The sequence below is a fragment of the Heterocephalus glaber genome, unplaced genomic scaffold (assembly GCF_053883595.1).
Source record: "Heterocephalus glaber isolate CG9 unplaced genomic scaffold, H.glaber_assembly_v1.0 deba00000122, whole genome shotgun sequence".
Taxonomy (NCBI): domain Eukaryota; kingdom Metazoa; phylum Chordata; class Mammalia; order Rodentia; family Bathyergidae; genus Heterocephalus; species Heterocephalus glaber.
Window position 1 is genome coordinate 52,738,288 of NW_028258138.1, and position 9,069 is coordinate 52,747,356.

Consider the following 9,069-nt stretch of genomic DNA (forward strand, 5'->3'; position numbering starts at 1 on the left):
TTTGAGTTTTGTGTATTTTATTTAACAAATTTGGGCCACAAAAACTTAAATCTCTTCCATACACTGTATTCATGTATCTTGGCCTGAAGTAAATGCTTGCAGGGAAGCTTGTTTTCATAATTTCCTTTTTTTTTTTTTTTTTTTTTTTTTGGTACCAGGGATCAAACTTGGGACCTTGGGCTTATGAGGCAGGTGATGGCTCATAATTCCTTTTTAAAGTTCTCAATTATCTTCTCCTTTTAACATTAGGATTATACCTAAAGAGATAATCAGCAAGAGATTCTTCTTTTGCATGTTGCTTTCATACCTCAATTTCTTGTCTCAACCAGTCTTCTAACTCTGCATTCTTTCCAGCATGATGAGCTATTAGATCTGATCCTCCAATGATGTGTGAAAGTTTACCTGCTCCAGGAAATGTGACCTTTTTGAATTTCTTGAAATTATTTAGTTGATGACCATGATCATTATTTATCCCACACAGATTTCTGTAAGTGGAGTTATTAACGACCAGTGGTTTAATTCAGTCATTAACAACTTTTTTGGAAGCATCTCACTGCCTTCCTGAAGTTCATCATTATTAGATATTTCTTTAGTTGACCACAGTGATTATTTCTTGAGCTCACATTTCTTTCCAACTTTACTTTCTTGAGGTATTTTGTCACTTTCTGGTATTTCTGAAATTTTCTAGAATTTGTGATATCATCAAAATTGTTATTTGTTTCTATATCCAATCTTGGCTTTTTTCTAATGTTGACATCTTCTTGTTTTTCAACTTTCACTTCAATTTCTAACTCTGGTCTTGTGTTCTTGAATAACTGCTCCAATAGTTCATTTTCTATGGCCAAATCAATTTCTTTTCTTTTTTTTTTTGATCTTAGACTTTCTGTAGAAATAGATGTAATGTCAGAGTGTTTCACACTGGATTTTAAATCTTTATCATCTGCAAATAAGTTTTCTGATTTTGCGCCCATAGGTTCATTCTGAGACAGATGTTGCTTTGTTTTTCCATAGTGAGGTTATAGCAGGTTGTGTTTGTCCTAAAAGAGAACAAAACATTTCTATTCTTGCTGATTTGGCTGAAAACATTTTTTGGTTTTCCTTATCCCTTTCCCTTTTTTGGGGAGATGGCTGAAGGTAGTTTCTAATGGTATTTGTCTGTTGTCGCTGAGAAGTGCCATCTCTACTTTTATTTACACTTGGGAATTTAGTTGGTAAAAGCTGATAGTTTTGGATATTTGCCCTAACCAGAATATTTGATGGTATGTTATTATTGGAGCTTGTTTGGGGGGCTTCTTTTATAATGGATATTTCTTGTAAAGATGATCCACATTTTTGTTCTATTTGGGAGATTTTTATTTCTTTTGGCTTTTCACTCAGATACACACCTGTATGTGCCTGGTCCAATTCTGTGTCAGGTACATATGTTGCAGTATTCTAAGGAGCACTTGACATGAGTTTTTCACTGTCTGACCAGTCTTGTGAAAGGCTTGGCCCTGGAGTCTTTGTCTTTAATCATGTTCTGGGCTGGTCCTGAGGATTAGAATAATTCTCTGTGGTCATGAAATAACTGCCAATCCAATTTCTGCTTCAGGAATAGGTCTAAGACTCTGCCTTTGGAGTATATCCATAATTGAGTGAATCGATTTTTGGGGAGAGTTGCGAATTAAAATCTGTGTACTTGTTATTCCTATGTCAACAACACAAGTTCCAGGAGCTGAAAAAAAACTATCTTCTTCTTCATTTTCTTTGGTTATCAACCTAGCTTCTCCACCGCCAAAAACAACTGCTGAACTTAATTTATTATGCTCCTTGGCATTTAAAAATACAAATGTTTTCCCTTTGAAGATTTGTTTTCTTTCCTGTCTTCATGACAGATCAATATTTTTACTTCCAATGGCTGCTTCATCAATTTTCAATTCGTGGAGACTGTTTCTTGGTCTGAACTGCTTTAACAAATTCAGTAAAATATTCTGGCTTTACAATAGGATGCTCACAAATGAGTGCACGTATTGTTTTAATGGTAACTTTAACTGATATAACAAAGTGAGTACATTCTTCTGTCCAGTTGTTTACTGTAAGTCCTCCAAGTTATAATATATCTTGATTTAAAGCAGTTTTCCCAGAGACATCTAAAAAAGAGGAGCATGCAACCAAAGGCTCATATTCTACTCTGAATTTACTTTCAAACGCTCCAAAGGTAACTCTATCCCCTTTCTTCAAAGTTCAAGAAAGGTCATTATGCATTTTTTTTCTCATTAACAAAGGTATCATATTTAGAATTATCTTTTATTGTTAAAGTAGGAATTTCACCTCTTTGCTGTTTTTCCTCTTTAAATCATGAATGTGACATGTAAATACTAGTCCAACAAGAATAACTTTTGGTTAGAGTTTCTGTCTTATAGTAAAGTTTACTTTCTGTGTAGAAATTTCAATAATGTTTTCTATGCCAAGTTAGTTACAGAAAAGTTAGCAGTTTACGTATCATGATTTCGACTGATGGACTGATCATTGTCAATTAAAATGGTACAGTTTTTCCTTCCAACAACATACTCAACACCAGTCAAAATTCTATATCGTTCTCCTCGAGCTGGGCCCACAACAGGTAGCAGCTTCCACATGGGTCCAGCTTCTCAGGACCTGCTTGGTGGTGGAGCACGTATCTGAGGCAGCTTCTACAATTCATGCGGGTGTACGCAAGTGCGTGCTCCCAGGAACCATGCGAGTCCCGGGGAAGCTGGGGGAGCCACCTGAGTGCATGGTAGGAGCTTGGGTGCCTCCTGGTCAAGTTTGGTATTTTTAAACACCCGAGTACTTTACATCAAGGCAGTTGAAAAGATGGCTTGAAGACATCTCAGGAGTCAATAAGAACCTATAATTAAAGGTTCAAGGATGCGAAACTTCAAATCTTTGAATATAGAGTACATGAACCCCTTGATGGAGAAAGGCAACATAGGGAATTCATTCTCTCAGGTTTGTTTCACAGTGCTCAGTCAGCAGGGCACTTGGTCCTCTGAATCCATGACCCAAGGAGATCTAGCTACTAATCAAACTGATAGCAGTTCTTGGCATCATCCATATGGTGCTCATTTTAAAGGCATGAAGAAGGCAAGACTATAGACTCATGGAGACTTCTACCCATATCAAAGATGAAAGCCTGGGAGGCTAAGTAATAAACCCCTCAGAGGCTGTGAAGCCAGTCAAAGAGACCTTAGAGTACATGAAGCTATGAGAGTGAGGCCAGAGGTGTAGTTAAGATCCCAAGAAATTGAACATGCCAGAAATATGAATCATCCTCTAAGAAAATTCACATGCAATGAATGAAGCCAGCCCAAGAGAGGCTATATGGATACAACTGGCCATGGTGAAGGATTGAGTCAATCCAAAAATTTTGAATTTGACATCAGGTCACAATTTTCCCTGGTTGTTGGAAATGGAACTATATAAATTAGTATTTCTCCTGCTGGGTTTGGGTTTTATTTTTGTCCAATTATTTTTCTATCCCCCTTTTGCTCCCTTTTTAAATGGGAATGGTTACCCTGTGCTAGTGTATGTGGATAGCATTCAATTTTCTTTTTATTTTTACATCTACCCTCAGCTAAGAGTTTGCCTTGAGTCCGAGAGGAGAGTTTGAGCTTGGCCTTTTCAAGAGTGTTAGGACTGTTAAGATTCTGTTGATTCTCAGAGATAGACTAAATATATTTTGTGTAGTAAGATAAATATGAGTCTTTTGCAGGCCAGTGGTAGAATGTTATGGTTTAGATCTGAAATGCCCCCCCCCAAGTGTTTAGAAGATGATTGGATCATGGCGACACTACACTTATTGGGGAATTTATACACAGATATGTTCATGAATCAATGTGCTATTAAGAGTGGGACCCTGGTCTAAAGTGGTGGATTACTGTGGGAATGACCCACAAGAGTATATTTTTCTCCCCGTTTCTTCCTTTCTCTCTCTGCTTCTGGGCTGGAATCAGTTGACAGATTTCGTCCACCTTGCCTTCCACCAGTTATGTCTGGCACAAAGACAGCCAACAATGACGTGAAAGTATTAAAAAAATAAATGTCTCATTCTTTAATGTGTAGATATATTGTTTACCAGCTGTGGGAAAGTGATTAAAATGGAGTCAGAAACAGGAAAAGACAACAGGGAAAAGGTGAAAAATCAAAATAAATATGAAAGCAAGAGGGAAAAAAGGATTCAATTGTCCTTAAATACACATGCACAGTTTCAGAATATGAAAATATAATTTTAAAAGATACAAAAATAAGCATAACCAAATATTGACATGTTTCCAAAAGTAGTATATTTAAATGTCAGCGATTAAGAAAATAAAGAGGTATTGTTTTCTGTAGTATAATGCGATTCAATGAGAAAAACTGTCACAAAACTATAAAAATTATGCAATTGTAACTTCTATTTGACTCAAAATTTGGGCTTCAATTTCTATTTCCTGATTATCTAAGGTTAATCAGTTCATGTGAATAACTTCATCTGTTAAGTGTGAAAAAGTCTGTAAAAAGTGTTATGACATATACAAAATATTATATATCTTAAACTCCAAAGCTTGTGATATTGAGAATTTAAGTAATATATGAATCAAACTTCACATCATTTCTCTGTGAGAAAAAATACACACAATACACATATTCACCTGATGGACATTATTAGTTGTATGAGATGTATCAGAGATAGAAGTAATTATAATAATAATAACCTTAGAGAATAAAAACATACTCTAATAATATTAAGCTCTTCAACTGAAGTGATATATGATGCTAATATTTTGTTTTTCATGGAAAAGTAAATTGAAAAAATTATAAAGAACCTCAGCTGAGGTTTCCGAATGAGTGAAATATATTCACATTGTTTTCATTCTACTTTGGTTCTTTTAGTCAGTATTGCGCCAGTTCAATGTTTTAGTAAGGTAATTGTACCATGGAGGTTTTATATCTTTTTCCATTAAGTTTAATGGTACATTTTAGGTATACAATATAGTTGCATTCATCATTGTACCTTTACATGATGCATCTTGGTTCTTATTTTTTTCCGATTCCCATGCCCTCCCTTCACCACCTCCACCCTTCACTATTTACAAAGACTCTGTTTCCATTTTTTCCTTTTCTCATAGTTTTCCTTTTCCCTTCTTTCCTTTCCCCTACTTCTCCCACTTTCCCTACCCCTTTAGATCTTTTCTTCCTGTTTCAAATTATCAATTATGTATTTTGATCTTTATTTAAGCTTTTAGTTTTTCACACTAGAGAAACTATCTGGTATTTTTACACATTTATTAAAGAGGCTATCTTTCTTTAGGTGAAGGTGTTTGGCTTTTGTCAAAGATGAGGTGGCTGAGTGCATCTGGAGTTGTTTCTATATATTCCAGTTGGTTCCATTGATCCTCAGGTATGTTTTTGGTAGTGCCATGCTATTTTTATCACAGTAGCTTTGTGGTATAATTTCAAGTCAGAGATTGTGATGCCCCTGCCTTGCCTTTGCTATCCAGAATTGCCTTTTGTATGCTAGGTCTCTTTTCATTCCAAATGAATTTTAGGATTATTTTTTCTAATTCTGTGAGACATGCTATTGGAATTTTGATTGATATTTACACATGTGTGTCCTATATATTTTACTTAAGAGTATGGCCTCAATGTGCATTTACTTAGCTATAAATATTTCTAGCTTCTCGTTCTTTATGGGTGAGTAATACTCCATTTTATACAAAACCTACATCTTTATCCAGTCTCCAGTTGATGGGCAACTGGGCTGTTTCCAAGTTTCAGCTATTGCAAACTGTGCTGCTATAAATGTGGGTGGGCATATATCACTGTGGTATGATTCTTTTAATTCTTTTGGAAAGATACTCAGCAGGGGAATAGCTGGGTCAGATGTGACCTCTAGTCCTAGTTCTTTGAGGTATCTCCATACTGATTTTGACAGTGTTTGCACCAGTCTACACTCCCACCAACAATGAAGGAGGGTTCCTTTCCCCCCACAACTCCTCCAGCATTTGTTATTGGTTGAGTTCTTGATAGCAGCCATTCTTTCTGGGGTGAAGTGGAATCTCAGTGTTGTTTTCATCTGCATCTCTCGAATGACCAGTGATGTTGAACATTTTTTCATATGTTGATATTCGCCTTTTACATCTTTATTTCAGAGGCCCATTTTTTAATTGGGTCTTTATATTTGAGGGGTCTGATTTTTTCAGTTCTTTATATATCTAGATAATAGACATCTGTCTGAGGAACAGCTGGTAAAATTTTTTCCCCTCGTTTAGGTTGTCTCTTAGCTCTGTTGGTGCTTTCTCTTGCAGTGCAAAAGCTTTTTAATAAGATGACATCCTAGTTGTTAATTGATTGTGCTAGTTTCCATGCCACTGAGGATTTGTTCATAAAGTCTTTTCCTATGCCAATGCCTTTGAGAGTTCTACCTCACTTATCTTCCAGCAAGTTTAGTGTTTCTGTTTTAATATTCAGATCTTTAATCCACTTTGATTTTAGCTTAGTGAATGGTGAAAGATAGGGGTCTAGTTTTAATCTTTGGCAATTTGAAATTCAGTTTTTCCAACATCATTTATTAAAGAGACTATCTTTTCTCCAGTGAGGATGTTTGGCTTCTTTGTCAAAGGTGAGATAATGAAATATGTCTGGAATTGTTTCTGCATCTTCTAATCTTTTCTACTTATCCTTGAGTCTATTCCTTTGCCAGTACTATGCTGTTTTTATCACAGTGACTTTGTAGTATAGTTTCAAGTTGGGGATTGTGATACCCTTTTCCATGTCTCTGTTGCCTAGAATTGCTTTTGCTCTTCTAGGTCTCTTCTGGTTCCAAATTAATTTTTGGATTATTTTCTCTAGTTCTGTGAAATATACTGTTGGGATTTCAATTGGGATTGCATTGAATCTGTATAGCAGTTTTGGAAGTATGGCCATTTTCACTATATTGGTTCTTCTTACCCAGGAACAGGGGATGTGTTTCCATTTTCTTATATTCTCTTTGACCTCTCTTTTCAGAGTGCTGTTTTTCTCAATGTAGAGGTCTTTTGCTTCCTTCATTAGATTGATTCCTAGATATTTCACTTTTTTTGGATGCTACTGTGAAAGGAATTGTTTCCCTAATTTCTCTCTCAGTGAGTCTGTTATTTGTGTACAAGGAGGCTATTGATTTTTGAGTGTTGACCTGGTATCCAGCTACCCTTTTGAATCTGTCAATTAAGTTTAGAAGTTTTTTGGTGGAGTTTTTTGGGTCTTCTATGTAGAGTATCATATCATCAGCAAATAATGACAGTTTAACTTCTTCCTTCCCTATCTTTATTCCTTTTATTTCTTTCTCTTGCCTAATTACTGGGGGTAATGTTTCCATAACTATATTGAACAGGACGGGTGATAGTGTACATCCTCATCTTTTTCCTGATTTTAGCCTGAATGTTTTCAGTTTTTGACCATTTAGTACGATGTTGCCTCTTAGTTTTTCATAGGTAGCCTTTAAAAAGTTGAGATAAAGACCATGTATTCCAATTTTCTGTATTGTTTGTATCATAAATGGGTGTTAAATTTTTTGGAATGCTTTTTCTGCATTTATTGCGATGATCATATGTTTTTTGTCCTTGACTCTATTAATTTAGTGTATTACATTTATTGATTTATGTATATTGAACCATCCTTGTATCCCTGGAATAAATCCAACTTCATCAGGGTATATGATCTTCTTAATGACCCTCTGTATTCTGTTTGCCAGAATGTTATTGAGGATTTTTGGATATATATTCATTAGGGAGATTGGTATGCATTTCTCTTTTTTGTTTGAGTGTTTCTCTACTTTTGGACTCAAAGTAACACTTGCTTCCATGATGAATTTGGAAGGTTTTTTTCCCTTTAAATTTCCTTGAAGAGTTGAAAAAGTAGTGGCAATAGTTTTCTAAATGTCTTTGAGAATTCAGCAATGAAGCCATCAGGACCTGGGCTTTTCTTTGTTGGTAAATTTTTTATTACATTTTCAATTACACTCATTGTAATTGGGGTGCTTAGAATTTTTATATCTTCTTTGTTCAACTTTGGTAATTCGTATGTATCTAGGGATCAATTCACTTCTTGTGTGTTTTCCACTTTATATTAGAGTACAGTTTCTCAAAGTAGGTATATATGATCCTCTAGATTTCTGCTGGGTCTGTTGTGACTTCAACTTTTTTGTTCCTAATTGCATGAATTTGAGCCTTTTCTTTCCTATATTTGATAAATTTGGCTAAGGGTTTATCAATTTTATTTATTCTTTGGAAAAACCTACTCTTTGATTCATTGATTTTTTTGTGTCATTCTCTTAGTCTCCATTGCATTGATTTTTCCTATAATCTTTATAATTTGCTCATTGTATGAGCTTTGGGTTTGTCTTGCTCTTATTTTTCTAGGAGCTTAATGTTCCGCATTTGGTTTTTCATTTCAGCTCGCTCTGCTTTCCTATTGTGGTCATTCACTCTATGAATTTCCCTTGTGGAACTGTTTTCATTCTGTCCCATAGATTTCTGTATGTTTTACTGGCATTGTCATTTAATTGTAAAAACTGTCTAATTTCTTCTTTAATTTCCTCTCTGACCCATTCGTTGTTCAGGAGAGTGTTATTCAATTGTCTTGCGTTTGTGAAATTCTTGCAATTTCTTATGCTATTGATCTCCAGTTTAATTGCACTATGGTCTGATAATATACTGGGGATAACTTCAGTTCCTTTGCATTCACTTAAACATGTACTATGAGTTAGCATGTGACCTATTTTGGAGAATGAACCTTGTGCAGATGAATAGAATGTATATTCTGATTTGAGGGATGGAATCCTCTGTAGACATCTGTTAAGTCCAGTTTTTCAAAAGCTTGGTTCATTTCTAGCATTTCATCATTGATTTTTTATCTAGATGATCTCTCTATTTGTGACAGTGGGGTATTGAATTTCCCTGGTACAATTGTATTAGTGCTTATTTGGTTTTTCATGTCCCTTAACATTTGTTTTGTATAGTATGGGGCATTAGTATTTGGTGCATATATATTTATGATTGTCACTTCTTCCTCTTTGATTGTTCCCTTTAT

The 9,069-nt window shown here is 35.2% G+C and overlaps 1 pseudogene; it reads right to left on the reverse strand.

Moving 5' to 3' along the window:
• Positions 1-226: 226 nt before the first annotated feature.
• LOC101721986 (nibrin-like) lies at positions 227-2,618 on the reverse strand (annotated as a pseudogene).
• Between the last annotated feature and the right edge of the window lie 6,451 nt (positions 2,619-9,069).